This window comes from Dermochelys coriacea, chromosome 1, assembly GCF_009764565.3.
Source record: "Dermochelys coriacea isolate rDerCor1 chromosome 1, rDerCor1.pri.v4, whole genome shotgun sequence".
Taxonomy (NCBI): domain Eukaryota; kingdom Metazoa; phylum Chordata; order Testudines; family Dermochelyidae; genus Dermochelys; species Dermochelys coriacea.
In genome coordinates, this window is record NC_050068.2 from 250,882,900 (window position 1) to 250,907,296 (window position 24,397).

The window sequence follows — 24,397 nt, forward strand, 5'->3', positions numbered from 1 at the left end:
GGGCTGAGTGCCGCAGTAATAGAGAAAGAAAACTTCAGCTAGAGGGCTTCTTCCTGAGCTGCTCCCACAGCCAGCCACGTTAGGGGCCACTGAGGTAACAAATTTTTTTTTCCACCAAATGCATCCGATGAAGTGAGCTGTAGCTCACGAAAGCTTATGCTCTAATAAATTTGTTAGTCTCTAAGGTGCCACAAGGACTCCTTTTCTTTTTGAGGTAACAAAGCAATGGCTTTCAATGACATGTCTGCCCCTATGCCCCTCTCAATGGAGCTCATTTAAAGGTATATGCGAGAGAGTGGCTTATATAAAATCTCATGCAGCTTTCCCTTGCCCCCTTTCCTGTCCTGTGCTTTGTGTTCTCCCTGGGCTGGTTGGGGCTCTCTTCTTTCCTCCAGTTGCCTCAGTGGCTCCTGATACTGGATTTTTTTTGTTTACATTTGTAGAGCTCAACACCATGTGAACAGATTTTGCTGAAACTTTTCAAAATAAATTAACCACTCCCCTGACAACAAACATAGAAAATTCCAGCCCAAATGGGCTATAAAAAATTGTGAGCAGCTGGATAAATAGGGGTTATAATGATAATGAATGTTGCCATTTCAACCTTAACTATATTTGTTGCCTTGTTCCTGAGCAGCGTATGTCACAGAACTGTGGGGCCCAATCCTCACCTACTGTCATTTGGTGTAGCTGCTTTGACTTCAGGGGGCTGTGCTGACTTATGCCAGTTGAAACTCTGGTTTGTGATCCTTATTATCCTGTAACGTGACTATACCGCTGTAATGCAATCTGATTCTGCTTGCTGAGCCAGGTGGCAGAATAAGTGTCTAGGATTATCTTTAGAAAAGCACAAGATCTCAGAGTGCTGCATGACACACTTTCTTTATATACATTTTTTTTTATTGCTTTTGAGCAGCCTGGGTTGCTCTTTTTTGGAGGGGGGCGGCTTTTAAAAAAAAATTAAGATTCTACTTAGGCATATCAGTAGGATGATTTTTCACCTGTTCCTCCCCCCCCCTCCTTCTGCCAGCGGTGGATGCACAGAAAAGACGTGTGTTGCATCTGATGCAGTGCGATCTTTGCCTGTTCCTGCAGTTTGGATCTGACTGCACCTTTAGTTTTATGCTCTTTATTTTGTACTGATATAAGACATATTGGTTTTTGTCAATCACACCCTGTTCATTTGCCCTACCTGAATTCAGAACCCTCTGTGACCTTACAATCATCTTGACAACAGCCAATTGCGATAGCCTCTTTCTCCGTTTACCCTTTCTCCCCCACACCCAAGATCTGTTTGTCAATAGAGAGTTAAGGGATACTGAAGTCCTTGGGATCAGGATCTGGCAAGAACTGAAGAGCCCTTTAAAAGTACCGTCCTGTTTACATGCCAATATCTCTTCTGTAATACAGAGTTTGGGAAGAGAACAGTGGAGGGTTTGTTGTTTTTCTAAATGGAATGTTTTCCCAACTTCTCTGCAAGGCATTAGCTGCTCTTTAAGAATGTTTGGAAGCATGAACCAACAAGGTATTACCCAAGCATTATCTCCAGCATTCTTTTTCAAACTACTATTTTTATTTGCACATACTTTTATCTCTAGTGTTTCTTCAGTCTGAGAAGGATCAAGCAGACGCCACGCTGTACATTGTAGCCCAGACAGACAGATGACACACTGCAGTTTCGACTTGAGAAACTCTGACTGCTGCTAAGCATCAAGGGGCAAACCCTTATCTTGGCACGTAGCCCTAACTGTGTTGTATGCTGAGAGAGATGGGAAAAATTCACTCTCCCAGTGTGTGAGGCTGTTCTAAAATTACCACTGCAGCCACACACTTCTGCTCTACTAAGGACTGCAAATACCTGTATCTTTGAAGGGTCATGTTATCCCCTCTCCAAAATAGTTTTGGATGCCCTTCACAAAGTGATATCTACTAGCCCTGCTCCTCCTCATCCCCCTTTTCTACCCCTGCCCCCAAACTCATCCTCTGCAAAGGGGCACAGGGAGTGCCCATGAAGCTGTGCTTACCGCTCTCACAGGAGTAAACACAGGATCTCTGCCTCCTCTTTCTTCCCATTCTCACTGCAATGGAGTCATCCCATTGATTCTGCTGTAGTCAGGGCCTTCTGTGCCCCACAAGTGGGAGGTGGGGGGTGTTTGAGATTGGCCCCAAGAAATTTTATGTTGATCATGGTGATAGTTTTTGAATTCAGGGGACATGGAATGAGAATTTGTAACAGGATTCTAGTGCACTGAGTCACGTAAACAGAGTGAAAGAAATTCTGGGTGCAGCCCATGACTGCGTTCAAAATGTGGTTCCTTGTGCATTGTCTGGCAAGACTGAAAATGTTGTGTTTTAAACATGAACTCATCCTATTCTCTGGAAAGATCACGCATGCTTTTCCTCACTGGGGAAAGGTATGCGTAAATCAAGCTATGTTATGATAGAGGTGCTCACTTAAACATATTCCTACTAAAAGAATAAACATGGAAGCTAGACATCTGTGCCCATGACATTTTTGAATAATACCTTGTTAAAAACCTGGTTTAGGAGGGAATCAGTTCAGTGAATGGAAATCCTTTTTATTAATAGAAGGAGTTTTTAAAAGGGGTGTCAGAGTCACTTCTCTTCTCCTCCCTACCCCAAAGGGTAGATTAAGTTCCCATGGTGTTTTAATCTAGTCTGCCAACCCGTGACTTCATAATCAATCCAGATTTGGTCATACTGCTTTCAAAGAACTGAACTATTTGCCGTGTTGATGTGTGGCATATGCTTTCAATAAATGGACTTGCTTGGCCAAGATGGGGATCCAGTGTGCTTCAGAGTATATTTTAAAATATTAATAAACCTCCATCAGCCCCAAATCCAACCAATCTATTGTATATGGGCAAAAAATTAGGCTGGGTTTTACTTGAGTTTGATAGTAACTGTGCTGTTTAATCACAAGGCTAAATTCAGGAAAGCCTCTGCTGGAAGGAATGTTTGATCAATGGAAACATCTGGTGATGCAACAAGCATTTAAGAGACATGCCCATAGGATATGCATTTAAGAGGTCTAACCATTTCCATACACTGAGTGGCTTCTCGCTTGTTGGTTCTGAAAACCTGATTAGGACTAAAGCCTTATCAATGGTCATAATTTAAAGCTTTATAGAATAGCTCTGATCTATAGAGCAGTAATCCAATGCAATGTTGTTAACAATGGCTTTGTATGTAAACAACAGTAGTACTTTGGTTGTACAGCACTTTCCGTCTGAGGATCTCAATCATTCAGTCAACGAATCCTCAACACCCATGTGAGGAAGGTGGTGTTATCCCTGTTTTACAGATGGGGAAACTTGAGGACAGAGAAGAAAAAGAGATTGGTCGAAATCACACAAGCCTGTGTCAGAACCCTTGGTAGAGCCCAGATTTTGTGTCTCCATTTCTGTGCTTTAACCACGATACTTGATTCTTTCTCTCCTCCTTGTTTTCAGACCTGCGGAGGTAGTTATCCTCCTAAGTCTCCCAGCATCTCTTCCCCCCCCCCGCTGCTGGTGATGGCTTATCTTAAGTGATCACTCTCCTTACAGTGTGTATGATAAACCCATTGTTTCATGTTCTCTGTGTGTGTGTATATAAATCTCTCCTCTGTTTTTTCCACCAAATGCATCCGATGAAGTGAGCTGTAGCTCACGAAAGCTTATGCTCTAATAAATTTGTTAGTCTCTAAGGTGCCACAAGTACTCCTTTTCTTTTAGCATCTCTTCCTTCTTCCTAAATATTTACCTTTCACTAGTCCCACCTACAAAGGTCCCACTAACATCTAGCCATTCACATGCCTGACTAGGATGGGTGTGGCTGCTTTCAAGAGCACATTAAGAATGCTGAGCTCACTAGAGAGAGATTCTAAAGAGCACTGGCACTTTGTGCTTTCCAGAAACTGACCTTGGACTGTAGCCATTGTGTGTTTTGTTCTGAGGTACAAAATGCTCAAGCTGTAATGCTGCAGCAGTATTGTAATGTTTGTGTCTTCAAATCAGGATGCGGCTTGATGTGCAACAAATTAGTATTATTCTGGTTAAACACTATAATGCTGCCTCCTCGCTACAAATAGGTGCAGAATTATTGTGTCATGATGGTGCATGAAAGAATCTGTAGTAAACTTGGGGGCCCTTTTAATTGTTCAGCAACCGATGATTGCGGGACTGGGGCAGACTGCTGTTGCAACATCCTGTCAGTGTTGGAATGCAGACTCATGAGCTTGCAGCCTTGATTGCCCTAGACTGTGAAGGTCTGAGCTGGAGTCTTTTTAACTTTGATCCCCTGTTTGGTCTCATAAGTAGACTATGTGGCTCAGAGGTTGGCAATGGGAAGCAGAGCTTCTATCTCTTGTTTACTGGCTCAAATCCAGTTTAGGCCAGTTGTGTATGACAGCTCATAGCATCTGATGGCTTTCTAATCCTGTTCAGGCAGGGAGGTTGACTTGATGATGTAACAGACTGAGGAGATCATAATTTAAAGCCTTATAGAATAGCTGTGATTTTGTGTAGCCCTTGTACTACCACGAGTCCATTGTGCTGGCTGGCCTGCACCAGAATTTGGTTTGGGATTTTGGGGGGTAAACTGGGCACACAACTGCTTACCTAATGAGACCTGGTGATTTGTCCAGTTGGGTATGAAAGCAGGTGTTTCCTGGTGACATTTTTATTGGCTCTACAATATATATAGAATGCAAAGAGATAAGATGGCTCAGGGGATGAGCAATAGGAATGGGTGCGGAGCCTTTCCTCTCTAGATCACTGGTTTGGGTCAGGCACAGGTTGATCACAAGTGATGGTCATTATCCACTTTGTGGCTGTCTTTTAAGTTGTGAACTGATGTCATCAGGCCAGTTGCTAAAGCACTGTCTTGGAGCAAAAGCATCCCCATACTTCACAGGTCAGGGTTCTTTTACATTTCACTACCCCTCTGGGTCACAAGAACAGTCTCGTGTGCATGGTGTCTCTGATCACAAACAGGCTCTGAGCCTTATTCATTGTTGCCCTATGGTTACTGTCCCACTGGGAAACTCTCCTGGTGCAGGGGCCCTTTTTCCAGGTGCAGAGCTCTCTCTGCCGGCTCGGTGCCGGCTCACCAGGAATAGCCACAGGAGGTGTTCTCAAATCCAGTTTAGGCCAGTTGTGTATGACAGCTCATAGCATCTGATGGCTTTCTAATCCTGTTCAGGCAGGGAGGTTGACTTGATGATGTAACAGACTGAGGAGATCATAATTTAAAGCCTTATAGAATAGCTGTGATTTTGTGTAGCCCTTGTACTACCACGAGTCCATTGTGCTGGCTGGCCTGCACCAGAATTTGGTTTGGGATTTTGGGGGGTAAACTGGGCACACAACTGCTTACCTAATGAGACCTGGTGATTTGTCCAGTTGGGTATGAAAGCAGGTGTTTCCTGGTGACATTTTTATTGGCTCTACAATATATATAGAATGCAAAGAGATAAGATGGCTCAGGGGATGAGCAATAGGAATGGGTGCGGAGCCTTTCCTCTCTAGATCACTGGTTTGGGTCAGGCACAGGTTGATCACAAGTGATGGTCATTATCCACTTTGTGGCTGTCTTTTAAGTTGTGAACTGATGTCATCAGGCCAGTTGCTAAAGCACTGTCTTGGAGCAAAAGCATCCCCATACTTCACAGGTCAGGGTTCTTTTACATTTCACTACCCCTCTGGGTCACAAGAACAGTCTCGTGTGCATGGTGTCTCTGATCACAAACAGGCTCTGAGCCTTATTCATTGTTGCCCTATGGTTACTGTCCCACTGGGAAACTCTCCTGGTGCAGGGGCCCTTTTTCCAGGTGCAGAGCTCTCTCTGCCGGCTCGGTGCCGGCTCACCAGGAATAGCCACAGGAGGTGTTCTAGCGTGTGTTGGGCTGGAGAAAGAAGAGGTGGATCAAGGGTGTAGCCAGGGTGGCCATGCACCTTGGTGATTCTGCAGTAGTCCCTAGGGGATGCCACAGGTGCTGACTTTTGCTTTTGCTGGTGGGTGATTTACCCTGCTCCGAGGCCATGCTCCCACTTGGTCTCTTCTCTTGAGGCCCTGCCTCCACCCTGCCTCCTTCTACCCCTGCTCCACCCCAGCTCCGAGGCTCTCCCCCCCACCCGCTGCTTGCTCCTCTCTGCCCCCGAGCGCTTCCCCCACCGTTCGCTCCTTTCTGTCCCTTCCTCCCTTAAGGGAAGTGATGGGGGGAGGGAACAGAGAGGAGGGAGTGGCAGGGGCCTTCGTGGAAGAGGCGGAGCAGGGGCGGGAAGAGGCACCGCATGGGTGGGGCCATGGGGGAAAAGGCTGAGTGGGGGCAGGACCTCAGGGTGCAGTGTGGGTGGGTCCACAGTTCATGGGTGCTGAGCACCTCCCCTTTTTTCTCCATGAGTGCTTGAGCTCCAAAGCACCCTTGGAGTCGGCACCTATGGGGGCCGCTGATGCAGGGCTAAACATCGGGACTTCCCTAGCCTGTGCTGGGGACCAAACTGAGTCCTGCAGCCACAGAATAGGAGAAGCACAAAGCAGGCCATGCACAGGAATAAATCTGCTCCTCAGTGCTCTGGGTCTAAGTTGGTGGGTAGTACAACTGGCAATTGGGCTTTGAACCCAGCTTCACCTCTCACTTTGCTGGGGCTGCTGGTGTTCCTCCACTCCCACCTACACAGCGAGAGAACATTTAAAAACAACATGTAATTATTTTAAAGGGGGAAAGGTAAGTGTTTACCTTCCGGGACTGTCCACTTTCACAAGATCACCTTTTCAAAAAAGAACACTGGAGTTTTGTTAAATGGACTTCCCCTCCCCAAAATATAAGACTCCTTTCCTGCAGCATTAATTACCTCAGTGGTTTTATCCATTCCCGCAGCATGAACATCCTCAGTGGTTTTAAAACATATTTGAAATGGCTTAGTTCTGTCTTTATCCTCATCCCTGTCATGACTGTTCTGCTTTGCAATATTCTCTTTGTGCAATTGCTCTTGCATTGCAGCTTCTTGCATTCCATACACAGAGTCAAAGCTCATCCAGCACATTATGTGCTGAAAGCATCCAGAAGCCTTCTGTGTGTTCTCTCCCCGGGTGTGGGTGTATGTGTCTTCACAAGTGTTTTTACAAACTGAACTTTATTTTCAGTGATATTTTATGGTAGTGTTACTGTTAATGACGCTGCTAGCCATTGCAGGATTCCCATCCTTTCTAACTGCATTGAGGACATATACAATAAATTGGAACTCCTGGACAACTGCCATATTTATGACACATAGCAGCACCTGTGCATTTTATAAAAGGCCTTATTCAATTTGGAGGGCTTGTGTAGTGCTCCATATGGAGACTAGGAACACATATGAACAGTATAGGGAGGGAAATAATGGACGAAGCTTAAGAATGATGTCAGGGGATAAAGAACTTAGTGAGTTCCCAGTGACCTAACACGGAGACAAGTATTTCCTTGACTGACTGAATACAAGTCAGCAGGGGACAAATTTTAAGAGGTCAAGTGGTTAAACGCCTGGGGCCCCAAAACTAGATCTTCTTGGCTGATCTCAGGTTGTTTTCTAATATGATGCCCCTCTGCCAATGGATTGTAGACACCTCATTAAAATAGCGTTGCTTCATAATCAGTTGGCAATTATCCTATCTACTTTCTCTGGTGTTTTTTCACCGCACACATTAGTGTAGTGTCTAAGTGCTGACATGCATTTTCAAAGTGTTAGTGTTTGTACTGGGTGCAACTCAGAGACTAACTACTCACAAAAGGTGAAATTCACCCCTATGCAGAGGGCCAGCACAAGTCCTACTTGGGGCCCAATTAATCCCTGTTTTGATGGGTTTAAGTACTAGAGAAGTGAATTTCATCTGTTGAACTTAATTTGAAATTGGCTTTCATAAGGGGCTGACTTACAAGGAAGAAATAAGTGTGAAAACAAGTGCAGAAATGGAGAGTTTAGCTTTGAAATGAAACTGTAATCTGCATGATGCTCCAAATTTAGCCTTCCTTATTTATTATCTGTGGAACCCAGAAATGTTCTAGCCGCCTTGCAAAACAAGCAAAAGCATGCTTCCTGGGCCACATTGTTCACAATCTAAATGCAACATGACCCAGTAATAAAGAGTGATAAGCAGGAAAAAGTTGTGGAGGAGAAAGAAGAGAGTAACATTAATAGGATGATGTGGTGACTCAGTAAAGCATGCCCTTCTCTTGCAGCCTCTGATAGTGAATTTTTAGGAGTAATTTGAGTGAGGCAAAGGAAGTGGCTTGGTGACCAGGTTTGGGGAGGTCTTTCACACAGTATGGTAGAAGGCTTGGAGAGAGAAAATATGTCAAGACTGTTGTCACTGGCAGAGCAGAGGGAGGAACATGAAAACAAAAGCCCAGGTTAGAAAGGTAGGCAGGGTTTGCTTGATTTATGGCCTGGAAAGCAAAGACAAGAAATCGGAACTTGATTTCTTCAAAGCAAGCTTCCATCCTGCAACCAGTGTGTGAAGCCCAGCACTTGCAAGCAGCCTGCTGATCCAAGATCAAACCAGTGTCTGTGTGTATGTGAAATCAAGTTTTCCATATGTTACTGAAGGGAAAAAATTCATTTTCAAGCTTCCACTGAGTCCTTAAAACAAAATTAAGCAAACAAGGTAACAAAATCAGTTATGTTTATGAAATTGGCAGTGCACTTTATAAGATCTGGTTAAAACAGTGGGCCCTATTCTCCACTGCTGTGCACCTTGCATAGTCACTTTCATCTGTACAAAGTGGGCTAGAACTGATTTATGCCAGTTCCAGATGTGGCCCAGTATGGCTAACATATTGGAATGGTAGCATTTTCACCTCCTTCGTACAGGTATCAATGACTGCGCAAGGTAGGGTGACCAGATGTCCCGATTTTATAGGGGCAGTCCCGATTTTTGAGTCTTTTTCTTATATAGGCTCCTATTACCCCCCCCCCACTCCCATCCCGATTTTTCACATTTGCTGTCTGATCACCCTAGCACAAGGCAGGGAGGAATTGACCCCAGGGTCACTAGTCACATTGTTGCTTTCTATAGGTCAGATCCTGCCAGTCTTACTTACGCTGTGTAATACCTTACTTCTTGAGTGTTCCCCTTAAAATCCATAATGTACATGGGAAACTACTTGCAGAGGGTCAGATCAAGCACCCAGCGACATCAGTGGTAAGACTCCCACTGGCTTCAATGGACTTTTGATTAGACTGAGCCAGAGTAAGGAACTACTTGATGTGAATAACGATGGCAGAATCAGGCTCTGCAGCTTCTCTTCCCCTTCTCTCACCTCCCCCCCCACCCCGGTGGACTTTACTGAGTTAAACCAACCATCTTTTTCCAGTGAGAGAAGTGTATAAATCCCAGCTACACGTGTATCGAGTGAAGGACAAAGGTACAGAAGGAACCATGTTGTCTAATGTAAACCAGGGCTGCGTTGATAAAATTATGACTCTTTGGGTGAAGCAGTTACAGTCAGATGTGGTTAATCTGAAGAATAGATTTTGCAAGATTTATTTTTATTCTGATTTAAAAGAAAAACCCGTAAGGTTAACAAGTCAATAGTACAGCCATTAACACTTAAATCTTTCCAAAACCCAGATCCATAGTAGGGGATGAATGAGGTCTGGTTATTGTGTATTTAGTTACCTCTTTCATGCTCGGGTTAAACTAACCCTGCTTTGTGTGCCAAATCTGGGATTTGAGCAGTTCCAGACTTTTGCAGATATGCAGCTCAAGTGTAGTAAAGAACTGTTTAAACGGGTCTCTATTTGTAGCGACACTTCTCCCCTCTTTCCCATTTGCACACTTATGCTCCTGACACACTGTCCATTTTCACGCTAATCCCACTGTACATTTCACTTATCTTAAAAGGTGCGTACTGGAACTGCTGTCTAACATCAGTGCCGGGTTCTTTTTAAATTGATCACTGCAGTCCTCAATAAAAAACGGAAACCTCTGTTATTAGTACAGGTTACAGGAGCGCTGCATCTAATGATTTTTAAAAAGCACTTAATTAGTCACTGTGGAAAAGGAGTACTTGTGGTACCTTAGAGACTAACAAATTTATTTGAGCATAAGCTTTCGTGAGCTACAGCTCACTTCATTGGATGCATTCGATGAAATGAGCTGTAGCTCACGAAAGCTTATGCTCAAATAAAGTTGTTAGTCTCTAAGGTGCCACAAGTACTCCTTTTCTTTTTGCGAATACAGATTAACACGGCTGCTACTCTGAAAACTGTGGAAAAGGATTTTCTGATTTAATTTAAGTTCCTGTGGTAAATCACTTTTAAATTAGAGCCTTTTTTTTTTTTGGTCTCTACATGAAGATAGGATCTGTAAGGCTTCCTGAGTGTGTCACTTGGAGCATAATTGTCATAGCGTAGGGTGGCAAATGAATGTACGAAATGTCTGCTTTATGGTCACTTGTTTACCACCATTGCATGTTCAGGCTGAGCAGTTATATGCTGCAATGCATTCTGTTAGAGATTTGTGTGTGCACAGTCATGGTAAAAGGGCAGACACAGTTGTGTGCCTAGTCTGTATGGAAGCTGGGTCCTTGCCCTTCAAGTTACAGCTGCTGAAAACTGAACTCTTCTTTTTATCCACTGAGCAGGAAGGAACAGCAAAACTGACAGCAGAGTCAGTTTGCTCCTTACAGACTGCTGAGTGTCTCAGTGCTGACCGGGAGGAGAGAAATAGGAGAGAAAGGGCAGTTTGTTCCCTCTTCTTTCAAATCCTCGTCCTCTCTTTTAAGATATGCACAGAACAAAACTAAATTTCAGTATACCCTTATTGTGCACCTTATCTTACCTGATTGTACACCTCCTATTGCCCACCCTTCCCACAATGCCTAGCATGAGGTGGCCAAGTCTCCCGACCCCCTTCCCCCCACCTGCTTGGGCCCCTAAATCTATATTTAAGCCTTTAAATATTAGTAGCCTAATTTTCAAAGGAGTGAGCACGTACAGCTCCTGTTGCCAATTGCCCACAAAGCCCTTTAGAGTCATGTCTGAAGGTGAAGACATTTATATTCAGGTGCCTAAATATGGATTCAGGAGCCTAGCTCTTGTCATCTGGGTTTGAAAACTGGCTGTGGTCAGCAAGGCGAATATATGCTGTCCTTCCCTTTTAGGTGCAAATAAGTTTCCTTTATTAAAAACCCAGTCAGCGAATTGTTGTTGTGATGAGGAATATTGTACCTCTTGATTTCTGGTTTTAATCATGCCCAGGGGTGGGGTTGGTTCAAGCAAAATTGGACCCCTTTTTAAAATTGTTAGGTACGGCCTCCTGGTTATAAAGTATCAGTTTCAATGTAGAATAACCCTCTCACCTTTCTTTTACAGTGGAGATAGGTAAATAGCAGAATCCCCCCAACAATCTGTACCGGGACCTGTGCTGCTCAACATATTCATAAATGATCTGGAAAAGGGAACACACAGGAAGGTGGCAAAGTTTGTACAGAATATGAAATGACTCACGATAGTTCAGTCCAAAGCAGACTGCGAAGAGTTACAAAGGGATCTCACAAAACTGGGTGACTGGGCAACAAAATGGCAGATGAATTTCAGTGTTGATAAATGCAAAGTAAAGCACACTGGAAAAAATAATTCCAACTATACATAGGAAATGATGGGATTTACCACTCAAGAAAGATATCTTGGAGTCATCATGATAGTGCTATGAAAACATCCACGCAATGTGCAGCGACAGTCAAAAAAGCTAACAGAATATTAGGGACCATTAGGAAAGGGATAGATAAGACAGAAAACATCAGAATGCCACTATATAAATCCATGGTACATTCACACCTTGACTACAGAATGCAGTTCTGGTCACCCCATCTAAAAAAAGATGTATTAATATTGGAAAAGGTACAGAGAAAATGATTAGGAGTATGGAACAGCTTCCATATGAAGGGAGATCAAAAAGACGTGGATTGTTCATCTTAGAAAAGAGATGACAAAGAGGGGATATGATAGAGGTCTGTAAAATCATGACTGGTCTGAAGAAAGTGAATAGGAAAGTGTTATTTACCCCTTCACATAATACAAGAACTAGGGGTTATCCAAAGAAATTAATAGGCAGCAGATTTAAAACAAACAAAAGGAAATACTTCTTCACACAATGCACAGCCACCCTGTGGAACTCATTGCCATAGTATACTGTGAAGGCCAAAAGTATAAGTGGGTTCAAAAAGAATTAGGAAAGTTCATGGAGGATAGACTCATCAATGGCTATCAACTAAGACGGTCAAGGATGCATGCCTGTGCGCTGGGTGTGCCTAAACATGTAACTGCCATAAGCTGGGACTGGATGACAGGAGGGTTGTGGATCACTAGATAATTGCCGCGCTCTGTTCATTTTGTCTGAAGCCTCTGGCATTGTACACTGTCAGAAGACAGGGTACTGGGCTAGATGGACCATTGGTATGACCCAGTATGGCTGTTCTTATACTTAGAGAAGGTAGAGAATAGGACTGAGGCATGCTGTCTTGGCAGGGTGAGGAAGCTTGAAGTGCTGATGTCTATGCTGTACCTAGTCAGTGGGTAATCACAGTACCTCAGTCTCCCATGCTCACACTCTTAACTGCTTTCATAGCTTAATTGTTGAATAAAACACACATCACTTTTACTGTTTTAAAGGCATACAACCTATCTTTATCGCCAGCTGCAATTTGTTAATGGAACAACAGGAACTGCTGCAGGTTCCTGGATGTTTCATAAGGGCCCCTGGCAATCATCTTCATTCTGTTGGTTGCACTGCTGCATTTACCACATGCAGGTAAGCAAGAGATGGCTCAGCTTCACTTTTGCCAGTGTGCCAACAGATGTAACTGTAAAACCATTTTTGTCTAATCTCAATAGCGAGTTTTTCAGATAGCCTGATCCCTGACTTATTTCTCCCCTCAGAGAAAAAAACACTTCTTAAACTTTCCCTCTCCTACAAATTCTACAGTTTGAAGATCACAGTACAATCTTTCACCACTCCTCTCCATAGGGATGAAAGCTACCATAGTGTGTGCATTCAGGCTGGGCCAGTCAGTGGTCAAGGAACAGGATCCAAACCTTGCCCAAAAAGAAGGTTTCTGCTCTGTTTGGAAATACAACCCCTTTATGTAGGCCTGTTGCAGAGTCATAAGCCAGACTTCAGGGTGGTAGCCATGTTAGTCTGTATCAGCAGAAGGAATGAGGTGTACTTGTGGCACATTAGAGACTAACAAATTTATACATTTGTTTGTCTCTAAGGTGCCACAAGTACTCCTCATTCTTTCTTATAAGCCAGACTGTTCTTCTGGTCCTGATGTGTAGAGTGAAGAGGATAGGAGAGTAATAATTCATTTTAATTCCCAAGACTATCATGCCCAGAGCCTCTTTGGCTCTTCATACCATAGCAATAGCATCACTCCAGGTGATCTTTCACTTTGCAGATCTGAAAAACAGAATATGGTCACTTATGAAAAGTGATGTGCATGTTCTGAGGTTAGAATGGACCCTATGAGGTTATGCATCTAGGGAGTTGATTGATTAGTGGAGTTACCAGTTTATGTTGAAGGGCAGACAAGATAATAGAGGTCCCTTTGAAGGGACATCTCATTACAAGGTAACCATACTTAATTGGGTATATGTTTGGTTGTACCTTCTGTGAAGTAGTATATCCCACACTGTTTTTTGTGTATCTTGACAGTGGCTGTAAACTTTTAAGATATTCTTTACCAGCAATTACCACGCAGTAATACTCCCCTGACTAAGCATTGGGAGATACTCCACAGTGCTATCAGAAGTACTGCTGTAACTCTTGACTGGTGACTATAGTATTGGCTTGGGATTGTTTACTTTCAGAGTTGCTTCTCCACCTCCAATAGTACAATGGTGATTTCTTCATTCAAGGAACAGCTACTCTCACAGATACCTTTTGAGTTATGGATAAGGCTTTTTAATTGCAAGTTCTTTTTGTGTTACTCAGTGCTATGAAAAGTGTTTGTGAAATAGTGAAATAGTGTAAGGTATTCCAATAAAATCAAAGTAGTGGATCCACACACACCTTGGTGTTTTGAATAATCTAAATATATTTGGACTTACTTATCTGTTGTTACAGGCCCAGTACCTAAGATCAGACTCCATTTTGCTGATGTGCAATGGGCAACCTCTAATAACCCCCCCTTTTTTTTTCATTTGCCTTTATCTGCATGACCTGTTTGTACTGGAGTAGAAAGGGCCAGTTCCCTGACTCTTTACAGTTTTGTGTCAGTGGTGCACATTCACTCTTGGTGAAGGAGCGAAAAATAGTCCCTCTCCCACTCGTTCTATTTTTATATGCTATTATGTTTCATTCGAAAGCATAACTTATCGGAAGTCCCAAAAAAGCATTTTGGAAGCTAACAGGTACCTACAGAAACTAAAGTGGAATCAAAGAACCTTCCAGTCCATTTATCAAAGTGCCTACAGGTCCCATTTCAAGGCAGGGAACCATTTCATCACCTCCTCACACAGACACACCCACTACACTGAGGTAGAGAAATTGGCAAAGGGGCCAGCTACTCTGCCCATACCTTTGCACCAAATAAAAATCCCTACACTGGGAATTCTCAGATGATGGCCAGATTCTGGTTCCTTTGCACTGATCAGGGACAAAAGGATCTGAGGAGTGGGGGGGGGGGGGGAACTAGACCTTAATGGCAGGCAAGTCAGAGAATGGGAAAGATCAACACTATCTGAAGTCAGTAGGATTAAAGTATAGAAAATCTTCTGCTCTGCTGCATCGAGCATTAACTCTGTGCATCACTCAGCAGGATAGCTTCAGAGAGGGCAAGAAAATGGCCCTTTTGAAGGGTGGCAGTTTGAATGTTCAGTTGCTCAGTTTGGCACTAACTCACCTCTGATGCTAATACACCCCCCAAGGGATAGATACGAGTGAAAGATAAGTGCACAGGATGAATAAAAATGTGGTGTACAGAAACCCTTGTGATAACCGTACTGCTACCAAAATAAATTACATTGTAAAACAAATATTCATTTTGTTTCATGGGGAATACAGCAGGGTTTGGTTGTTGTATTCATGTGGAATACAACAAGGTTAGTTGTTTTTTTTTTGGAGGAGGTGTGTGTTTTTGTTAAAACATGGTGCCTTTAAGTTTACGTATTTGAAGAAGCTGAAAGTGCTTTACAAGGAGCAAGCTATTGTTAGTGCAGTGACTGGATAGGTAAATGGAGCAGCCATTAGGCACTCAAAAATCACTTGAAAAGTGTGCTAGGGCTGCTGAGGAAATTCATAGTCCTTCCAGACACTTCACATCACCGCCACCGTTTTGCTTATACTTGAGACATTTTAAAATTCAAACCAGTGCTCTTAATGCTTGGAAGGTGACAGCAGGGGACTCTCTCCCTTACTTTGAGTGAGTCCAGTATGGCAGCCATGAATGCATACAAACTTTTCTGAGTGCAGTTATGCTAGGTCATGTGAGATCTGTTGCTGATGGATTAGTTATTTATTATTTGAATTGCAGTAGCACCTAAGGGCCCCACTCAAGAATCTGGGCCCCACTGTTCTAGGTGCTGTACATGCAATATAGAAAGATGGTCCCTCTTCCAAAGAGCTTGCAATTTAAGTGGTGAAACTTTTTGTTCATGCACAGCAAAGAATGTTAGACTGATTCACTGTGAGAGGGAGGCTGGTGTAGGACAAAGGAGCTATCACGAGACCCTTTTATAAATACCACCAGTGGGATCTTTCACTTGTAGCACAAAATAGCACCCTGGACCCCACATATTCACCATTGTGATAGCTACTAGGGGAGAGGCTGTTCTAGATTCACCACTGTGATAGCTACTAGGGGAGAGGCTGTTCTAGATTTGATTTTGACAAATAGGGAGGAACTGGTTGAGAATTTAAAATTGGAAGGCAACTTGGGTGAAAGTGATCATGAAATGGTAGAGTTAATGATTCTAAGGAATGGTAGTAGGGAGAACAGCAAAAGAAAGACAATAGATTTCAAGAAGGCAGACTTTAGCAAACTCAAGGAATTGGTAAGTAAGACCCCATCGGAAGCAAATCTAAAGGGAAGAACAATCAAAGACAGTTGGCAATGTTTCAGAGACATTATTAAGGGCACAAGAGCAAACTATCCCACTGTGTAGGAAAGATAGGAATTATGGCAAGAGACCACCCTGATTTAACCAGGAAACTTCAATGATCGAAAAATCAAAAAGTGGAAAGAAGATCAAATTACAAAGGATGAATATAAAGAAATAACACAGGTATGTAGGGACAAAATTAGAAAGGTCAAGGCACAAAATGAGATCAAACTAGCTAGAGACGTAAAGGGTAACAAGAAAACATTCTACAAATTCATTAGAAGCAAGAGGAAGACCAAGGACAGGGTAGACCCATTACTCAATGAGGGAAGAAAAACAGTAGCAGAAAATGTGGGAATGGCAGAGGTGCTTAATGACTTGAATTCACCAAGAAGGTTGGTAGTGATTGGATGTCTAACATAGTGGATGCCACTGAAAATGAGGTAGGATCAGAGGCTAAAATAGGGAAAGAACAAGTTAAAAATTACTTAGACAAGTTAGATATCTTCAAGTCACCAGGGCCTGATGAAATGCATCCTAGAATGCTCAAGGAGCTGATGTAGGAGATATCTGAGCCATTAGCGATTATCTTTGAAAAGTCATGGAAGACAGGAAAGAGTCCAGAAGACTGGAAAAGGGCAAATATACTGCCAATCTATAAAAAGGAAATAAAGACAACCCGGGGAATTACAGACCAGTCAGCTTAACTTCTGTACCCGGAAAGATAACGGGCCAAATAATTAAGCAATCAATTTGCAAACATCTAGAGGATAATAAGGTGATAAGTAACAGTCAGCATGGATTTGTCAAGAACAAATCATGTTAAACCAACCTTATAGCTTTCTTTGACAGGGTAACAAGCCTTGTGAATGGGGGGAAGTGATAGACGTGGTTATATCTTGACTTTAATAAAGCTTTTGATACTGTCTCACATGACCTTCTCATAAACAAACTAGGTAAATGCAACCTAGATGGAGCTACTATAAGGTGGGTACATAACTGGCTGGAAAACGGTTCCCAGAGAGTAGTTATCCATGGTTCACAATCATGCTGGAAGGGCATAACGAGTGAGTTCCCACAGGGATCAGTTCTGCGGTCCGGTTCTGTTCAATATCTTCATCAGTGATTTAGATAATGGCATAGAGAGTTTACTTTTAAAGTTTGTGGATGATACAAAACTGGGAGGGGTTGCAAGTGCTTTGGAGGATAGTATTAAAATTCAAAATGATCTGGACAAATTGGAGAAACGATGTGAAGTAAATAGGATGAAATTCAATAAGGACAAATGCAAAGTACTCCACTTAGGGAGGAACAATCAGTTGCACACATACAGAATGGGAAATGACTGCCTAGGAAGGAGTACTGTGGAAAGGGATCTGGGGGTCATAGAGGACCACAAGCTAAGTATGAATCAACAGTGTAATGCTGTTGCAAAAAAAGCGAACATCATTCTGGGATGTATTAGCGGGAGTGTTGCAAGCAAGACACGAGAAGTAATTCTTCCGCTCTACTCCACGCTGATACAGCCTCAACTGGAGTATTGTGTCCAATTCTGGGTGCCACATTTCAGGAAGATGTGGACAAATTGTAGAAAGTCCAGAGAAGAGCAACAAAAATGATTAAAGGCCTAGAAAACATGACCCATGAGGGAAGATTGAAAAAATTGGGTTTGTTTAGTCTGGAAAAGAGAAGACTGAGAGGGGACTTGATAACAGTTTTCAAGTACATAAAAGGTTGTTACAATGAGAAGGGAGAAAAATTGTTCTTCTTAACCTCTATGGATAGGACAGGAAGCAATGGGATTAAATTGCAGCAAGGGAAGTTTAGGTTGGACATTAGGAAAAACTTCCTAATTGTCAGGGTGGTTAAGCACTAGAATAAATTGCTTAGGGAAGTTGTGGAATCTCCATCACTGGAGATTTTTAAGAGCAGGTTAGACAAACACCTGTCAGGGATGGTCTAGATAATACTTAGTCCTGCCATGAGTGCAGGGGACTGGATTAGATGACCTCTCAAGGCCCCTTCCAGTCCTATGATTTTATTATTATGATATGTTTGGTACAATGCATGCCATGTAAGGTATCATTTAAAAAGTCTTGATCTGTTGAACCTTAATATCCTGTTGGATTGTATGTGACACTATGAAGTATTGCTATATGTGTTACTGAAATATGCTGTGAAGTTGGGAGATGCCCCTAGCTGGCCTTTTAGTAGGGACAAATGAGCACCCATCACTGGCCAGACAGGTGTTAATGGCTCATCTAGAAGAATCCACTATCCCAGAGGCTTCTCAGAGAAGGCACGTTCGCCATGGGGGCCTAGCTGCCGGAAGAAAGTATAAAAGAGTGGCAGTGACATCATCACTGGGCCTCTTTCCCCTTCACACACATCCTGCCCCCCATCTCCACACCTGAAAGATTATCTGGAAACAAAGACTTAACTAGTGAGATTGGTCCCAGGCCAGAAGGGAGTCCAGTCTGTCTATTGAGGAACTGTGCCTGTAACATCTGTTAGGATGAGAGACTGTTTGATTCAAATCTTGTTTGGTCTGTTAAAGTTAGAATTTAGACTGCATTTCTATTTTTATGTCTTAAGTAACCAATTTTGATCTCTATGCCTGCTATTTATAATCACTTAAAATCTATCTTTCTGTACTTAATAAATCTGTTTGATATTTTACCTAAAACTGTGGTTTTAGTTGAAGTGCTGGGGAAATCTCAGCTCAGATTAAAAAGTCTGGTGCATGTCCACTTTTCTGTGAAAAAGTGGTGAACTTATTAATGAGCTTGCATTGCCCAAGGGGTCTTGAGCAGAGTATATTACGGGGATGCAAGTCTGGGGGTTGGGGTGATTGACTGGTGCCTTTCTTGCTATGATTCATGAGTGACTCAGGGAGCATTCATGTAATACAGCTGGGTGTGGGGCCCACCTGTTGATGGCTGAGTGATCACAGCGCCCAGAGGGGTGTTATTGCCTGTCACTGGCACAGCTTTGTGAGAGACAGCCCAGGCTACAGAGTTAAAGGAGGCATAGTGGTCCCACAGTTCCAGGTTGTACCCCAGAGTCCCCGTCACATAAGTGCAGAACTGCACATCTAATGTAGAGAAAAACTGGTGCCAAAGCGATGATTGACTTTCTTGTATAATTAGAGATCAATGCATTATAAACAACATTCAATAGCCTGTCAAACAGCGCAAGAAAGAACAAGACAGAGGCAAGAGTGGAGCTGCTTCATTAAAATTAGCTTTTCCTGTCGTGTGCAAAACCATTTCCCAGAAAAAGGGGATCGTTGCTGTGTATAGTATGGAACATCCAGATGAATGATCTGAAGAGGAAGCTGTCATGTGATATGACACAGAATAATGCAAAATAGACTCTGTTACAGGAAAGCTGTTTTCATGTCAGCCTGTACATGGTGACTATCTGTCTTGAACAAGAGTTTCTTTAAAAAGGTTTTTTTAAAAATTAACGGATGGATTTTTTTCAGTGCACTGGAGGAATGACCATAATGGTCTTTAGCGCAGCTGATAAATGAGATATGTTGGTCCAGTGCTGCAGGCATCTTTTTTATAACAGTCAGTCAAGAGAGGGGCTATTAAAGGGACACATCAACTTAAAACTTATCATAGAATCATAGAATCATAGAATATCAGGGTTGGAAGGGACCCCAGAAGGTCATCTAGTCCAACCCCCTGCTCAAAGCAGGACCAAGTCCCAGTTAAATCATCCCAGCCAGGGCTTTGTCAACCCTGACCTTAAAAACCTCTAAGGAAGGAGATTCTACCACCTCCCTAGGTAACGCATTCCAGTGTTTCACCACCCTCTTAGTGAAAAAGTTTTTCCTAATATCCAATCTAAACCTCCCCCATTGCAACTTGAGACCATTACTCCTCGTTCTGTCATCTGCTACCATTGAGAACAGTCTAGAGCCATCCTCTTTGAAACCCCCTTTCAGGTAGTTGAAAGCAGCTATCAAATCCCCCCTCATTCTTCTCTTCTGCAGACTAAACAATCCCAGCTCCCTCAGCCTCTCCTCATAAGTCATGTGCTCTAGACCCCTAATCATTTTCGTTGCCCTTCGTTGTACTCTTTCCAATTTATCCACATCCTTCCTGTAGTGTGGGGCCCAAAACTGGACACAGTACTCCAGATGAGGCCTCACCAGTGTCGAATAGAGGGGAACGATCACGTCCCTCGATCTGCTCGCTATGCCCCTACTTATACATCCCAAAATGCCATTGGCCTTCTTGGCAACAAGGGCACACTGCTGACTCATATCCAGCTTCTCGTCCACTGTCACCCCTAGGTCCTTTTCCGCAGAACTGCTGCCGAGCCATTCGGTCCCTAGTCTGTAGCGGTGCATTGGATTCTTCCATCCTAAGTGCAGGACCCTGCACTTATCCTTATTGAACCTCATTAGATTTCTTTTGGCCCAATCCTCCAATTTGTCTAGGTCCTTCTGTATCCTATCCCTCCCCTCCAGCGTATCTACCACTCCTCCCAGTTTAGTATCATCCGCAAATTTGCTGAGAGTGCAATCCACACCATCCTCCAGATCATTTATGAAGATATTGAACAAAACGGGCCCCAGGACCGACCCCTGGGGCACTCCACTTGACACCGGCTGCCAACTAGACATGGAGCCATTGATCACTACCCGTTGAGCCCGACAATCTAGCCAGCTTTCTACCCACCTTATAGTGCATTCATCCAGCCCATACTTCCTTAACTTGCTGACAAGAATGCTGTGGGAGACCGTGTCAAAAGCTTTGCTAAAGTCAAGAAACAATACATCCACTGCTTTCCCTTCATCCACAGAACAAGTAATCTCATCATAAAAGGCGATTAGATTAGTCAGGCATGACCTTCCCTTGGTGAATCCATGCTGACTGTTCCTGATCACTTTCCTCTCCTCTAAGTGCTTCAGGATTGATTCTTTGAGGACCTGCTCCATGATTTTTCCAGGGACTGAGGTGAGGCTGACTGGCCTGTAGTTCCCAGGATCCTCCTTCTTCCCTTTTTTAAAGATGGGCACTACATTAGCCTTTTTCCAGTCATCCGGGACTTCCCCCGTTCGCCACGAGTTTTCAAAGATAATGGCCAAGGGCTCTGCAATCACAGCCGCCAATTCCTTCAGCACTCTCGGATGCAATTCGTCCGGCCCCATGGACTTGTGCACGTCCAGCTTTTCTAAATAGTCCCTAACCACCTCTATCTCTACAGAGGGCTGGCCATCTCTTCCCCATTTTGTGTTGCCCAGCACAGCAGTCTGGGAGCTGACCTTGTTAGTGAAAACAGAAGCAAAAAAAGCATTGAGTACATTAGCTTTTTCCACATCCTCTGTCACTAGCTTGCCTCCCTCATTCAGTAAGGGGCCCACACTTTCCTTGGCTTTCTTCTTGTTGCCAACATACCTGAAGAAACCCTTCTTGTTACTCTTGACATCTCTTGCTAGCTGCAGCTCCAGGTGCGATTTGGCCCTCCTGATATCTTTCCTACATGCCCGAGCAGTATTTTTATACTCTTCCCTGGTCATATGTCCAACCTTCCACTTCTTGTAAGCTTCTTTTTTATGTTTAAGATCCGCTAGGATTTCACCATTAAGCCAAGCTGGTCGCCTGCCATATTTACTATTCTTTCGACTCATCGGGATGGTTTGTCCCTGTAACCTCAACAGGGATTCCTTGAAATACAGCCAGCTCTCCTGGACTCCCTTCCCTTTCATGTTAGTCCCCCAGGGGATCCTGGCCATCTGTTCCCTGAGGGAGTCAAAGTCTGCTTTCCTGAAGTCCAGGGTCCGTATCCTGCTGCTTACCTTTCTTCCCTGCGTCAGGATCCTGAACTCAACCAACTCATGGTCACTGCCTCCCAGATTCCCATCCACTTTTGCTTCCCCCACTAATTCTACCCGGTTTGTGAGCAGCAGGTCAAGAAAAGCGCTCCCCCTAGTTGGCTCCCCTAGCACTTGCACCAGGAAATTGTCCCCTACGCTTTCCAAAAACTTCCTGGATTGTCTATGCACCGCTGTATTGCTCTCCCAGCAGATATCAGGAAAATTAAAGTCACCCATGAGAATCAGGGCATGCGATCTAGTAGCTTCCGTGAGTTGCCGGAAGAAAGCCTCATCCACCTCATCCCCCTGGTCCGGTGGTCTATAGCAGACTCCCACCATGACATCACTCTTGTTGCACACACTTCTAAACTTAATCCAGAGACACTCAGGTTTTTCCACAGTTTCGTACCGGAGCTCTGAGCAGTCATACTGCTCCCTTACATACAGTGCTACTCCCCCACCTTTTCTGCCCTGCCTGTCCTTCCTGAACAGTTTATAACCATCCATGACTGTACTCCAGTCATGTGAGTTATCCCACCAAGTCTCTGTTATTCCAATCACGTCATAATTCCTTGACATCACCAGGACCTCCAGTTCTCCCTGCTTGTTTCCAAGGCTTTGTGCATTTGTATATAAGCACTTGAGATAACCTGTTGATCGCCCCTCATTCCCAGTATGAGGCAGGAGCCCTCCCCTCTCAGACATTCCTGCCTGTGCTTCCTCCCGGTATCCCGCTTTCCCACTTACCTCAGGGCTTTGGTCTCCTTCCCCCGGTGAACCTAGTTTAAAGCCCTCCTCACTAGGTTAGCCAGCCTGCTGGCAAAGATGTTCTTCCCTCTCTTCGTAAGATGGAGCCCGTCTCTGCCCAGCACTCCTCCTTCATGGAACACCATCCCATGGTCAAAGAATCCAAAGCCTTCTCTCCGACACCACCTGCGTAGCCATTCGTTGACCTCCACGATTCGACGGTCCCTACCCAGGCCTTTTCCTTCCACGGGGAGGATGGACGAGAACACCACTTGCGCCTCCAACTCCTTTATCCTTCTTCCCAGAGCCACGTAGTCCGCAGTGATCCGCTCAAGATCACTGTTTTTTATGCTTCTGTTTGAACACTTTTAACCTTTTGTTGTTGCAAGTGATGCCTAATATTACCGTAATTTATAGCGATTAAAGGGGGAGGAGGGGAGTCTCTACTTTTCAATATAACAGGTTTCAGAGTAGCAGCCATATTAGTCTGTATTCGCAAAAAAAGAAAAGGAGTACTTGTGGCACCTTAGAGACTAACAAATTTATTTGAGCATAAGCTTTCGTGAGCTACAGCTCACTTCATCGGATGCATTGAATCGAATGCATCCGATGAAGTGAGCTGTAGCTCACGAAAGCTTATGCTCAAATAAATTTGTTAGTCTCTAAGGTGCCACAAGTACTCCTTTTCTTTTTTACTTTTCAATAGTTTCCTGTGAAGTCTGACACTTTATATATCTATTCAGTTTCATTGATTCCCATTTGTACTTTTGTATAGTCAGTCATTTTCCCTGTTGTTTTGAGTGAATCTTTCACACAGCAGCAGGAAAGCAAAAACTGGGTTTTTTTAGAAATAGGGAAATTGGATTATAAAATAGTAAGAAATCTGGCACAGGGATTCGGCAGCACTTGAAAGTATTTTTAACTCATTTTGTCTATGTTTCAGGTTAATGCCATCTCCTTTAAAGTTTAATTTGTTTGCTGTTATTCTTTGGCCCAATCCTTCACAAATTCTAGTTCCCCCCCCCTCCTCATGTAGCAGCTGTTCAGCTATGTTCTCTTTGGCAGTGGTTCTCAAACTTCTTATCACTAGAGGTCCTTTATTAGTGGTCCACAGAGAGTTGGCTGGTCACATGATAATGGCTCCTCCTCTTTGTTTCTGGCTGCTAAATCACATTAAACGATGATAAGAATACTTTCTTGATCTTCCTTTTCCATTTAAGGAGTTGCATAGGGAGAGGAGGCAGTCCATGTTACTGCAAATGGGAGAGGAGATGGCCCATGAAGCAATCTCTATATCCACAGTGATCCGCAGCATGACAAAATTTGAGGACCCCTGTCCAACACTATTGCTCCTCCCTACAGACTTAGCCCTTCTCAGCCAGAGGATACTAGATCAAATCATGAATACTGGGCATAGGAAACAAGGGAGCTGGGTTAAATCTGCATCTTCTCAACAGCTTTGTGTCCATTCCCCTCTCCAGGCCCCCACTCTCCCTCCATGGGTACCTATCACTAGAGGAGTCCTGTAGGTGGCAGTGCTAAACTGCCCTCCCTCCCAGTCTCTTCTAATGTTTGCCCTCATTACCCAGCATGCTTTGCTGTATTCACTATTGGAGCTTAGGACCCTCTGGTTGCAGCCTGCTCCCAATGTATGTTAACCTGCACAGCAAACCACAGCATCCTGGACTGGAAGTTTATTTTTATGTTTGGCAGCTTATCCCTGTGGGCCCCC

General features: G+C 43.7%; 1 protein-coding gene across 10 annotated transcripts in view; it reads left to right on the forward strand.

Annotated features, from left to right (window-relative positions):
* The window catches only part of TBXAS1 (thromboxane A synthase 1), a 333,339-nt gene that overhangs the window by 61,642 nt on the left and 247,300 nt on the right, over positions 1-24,397 (forward strand). The window lies entirely within an intron of this gene.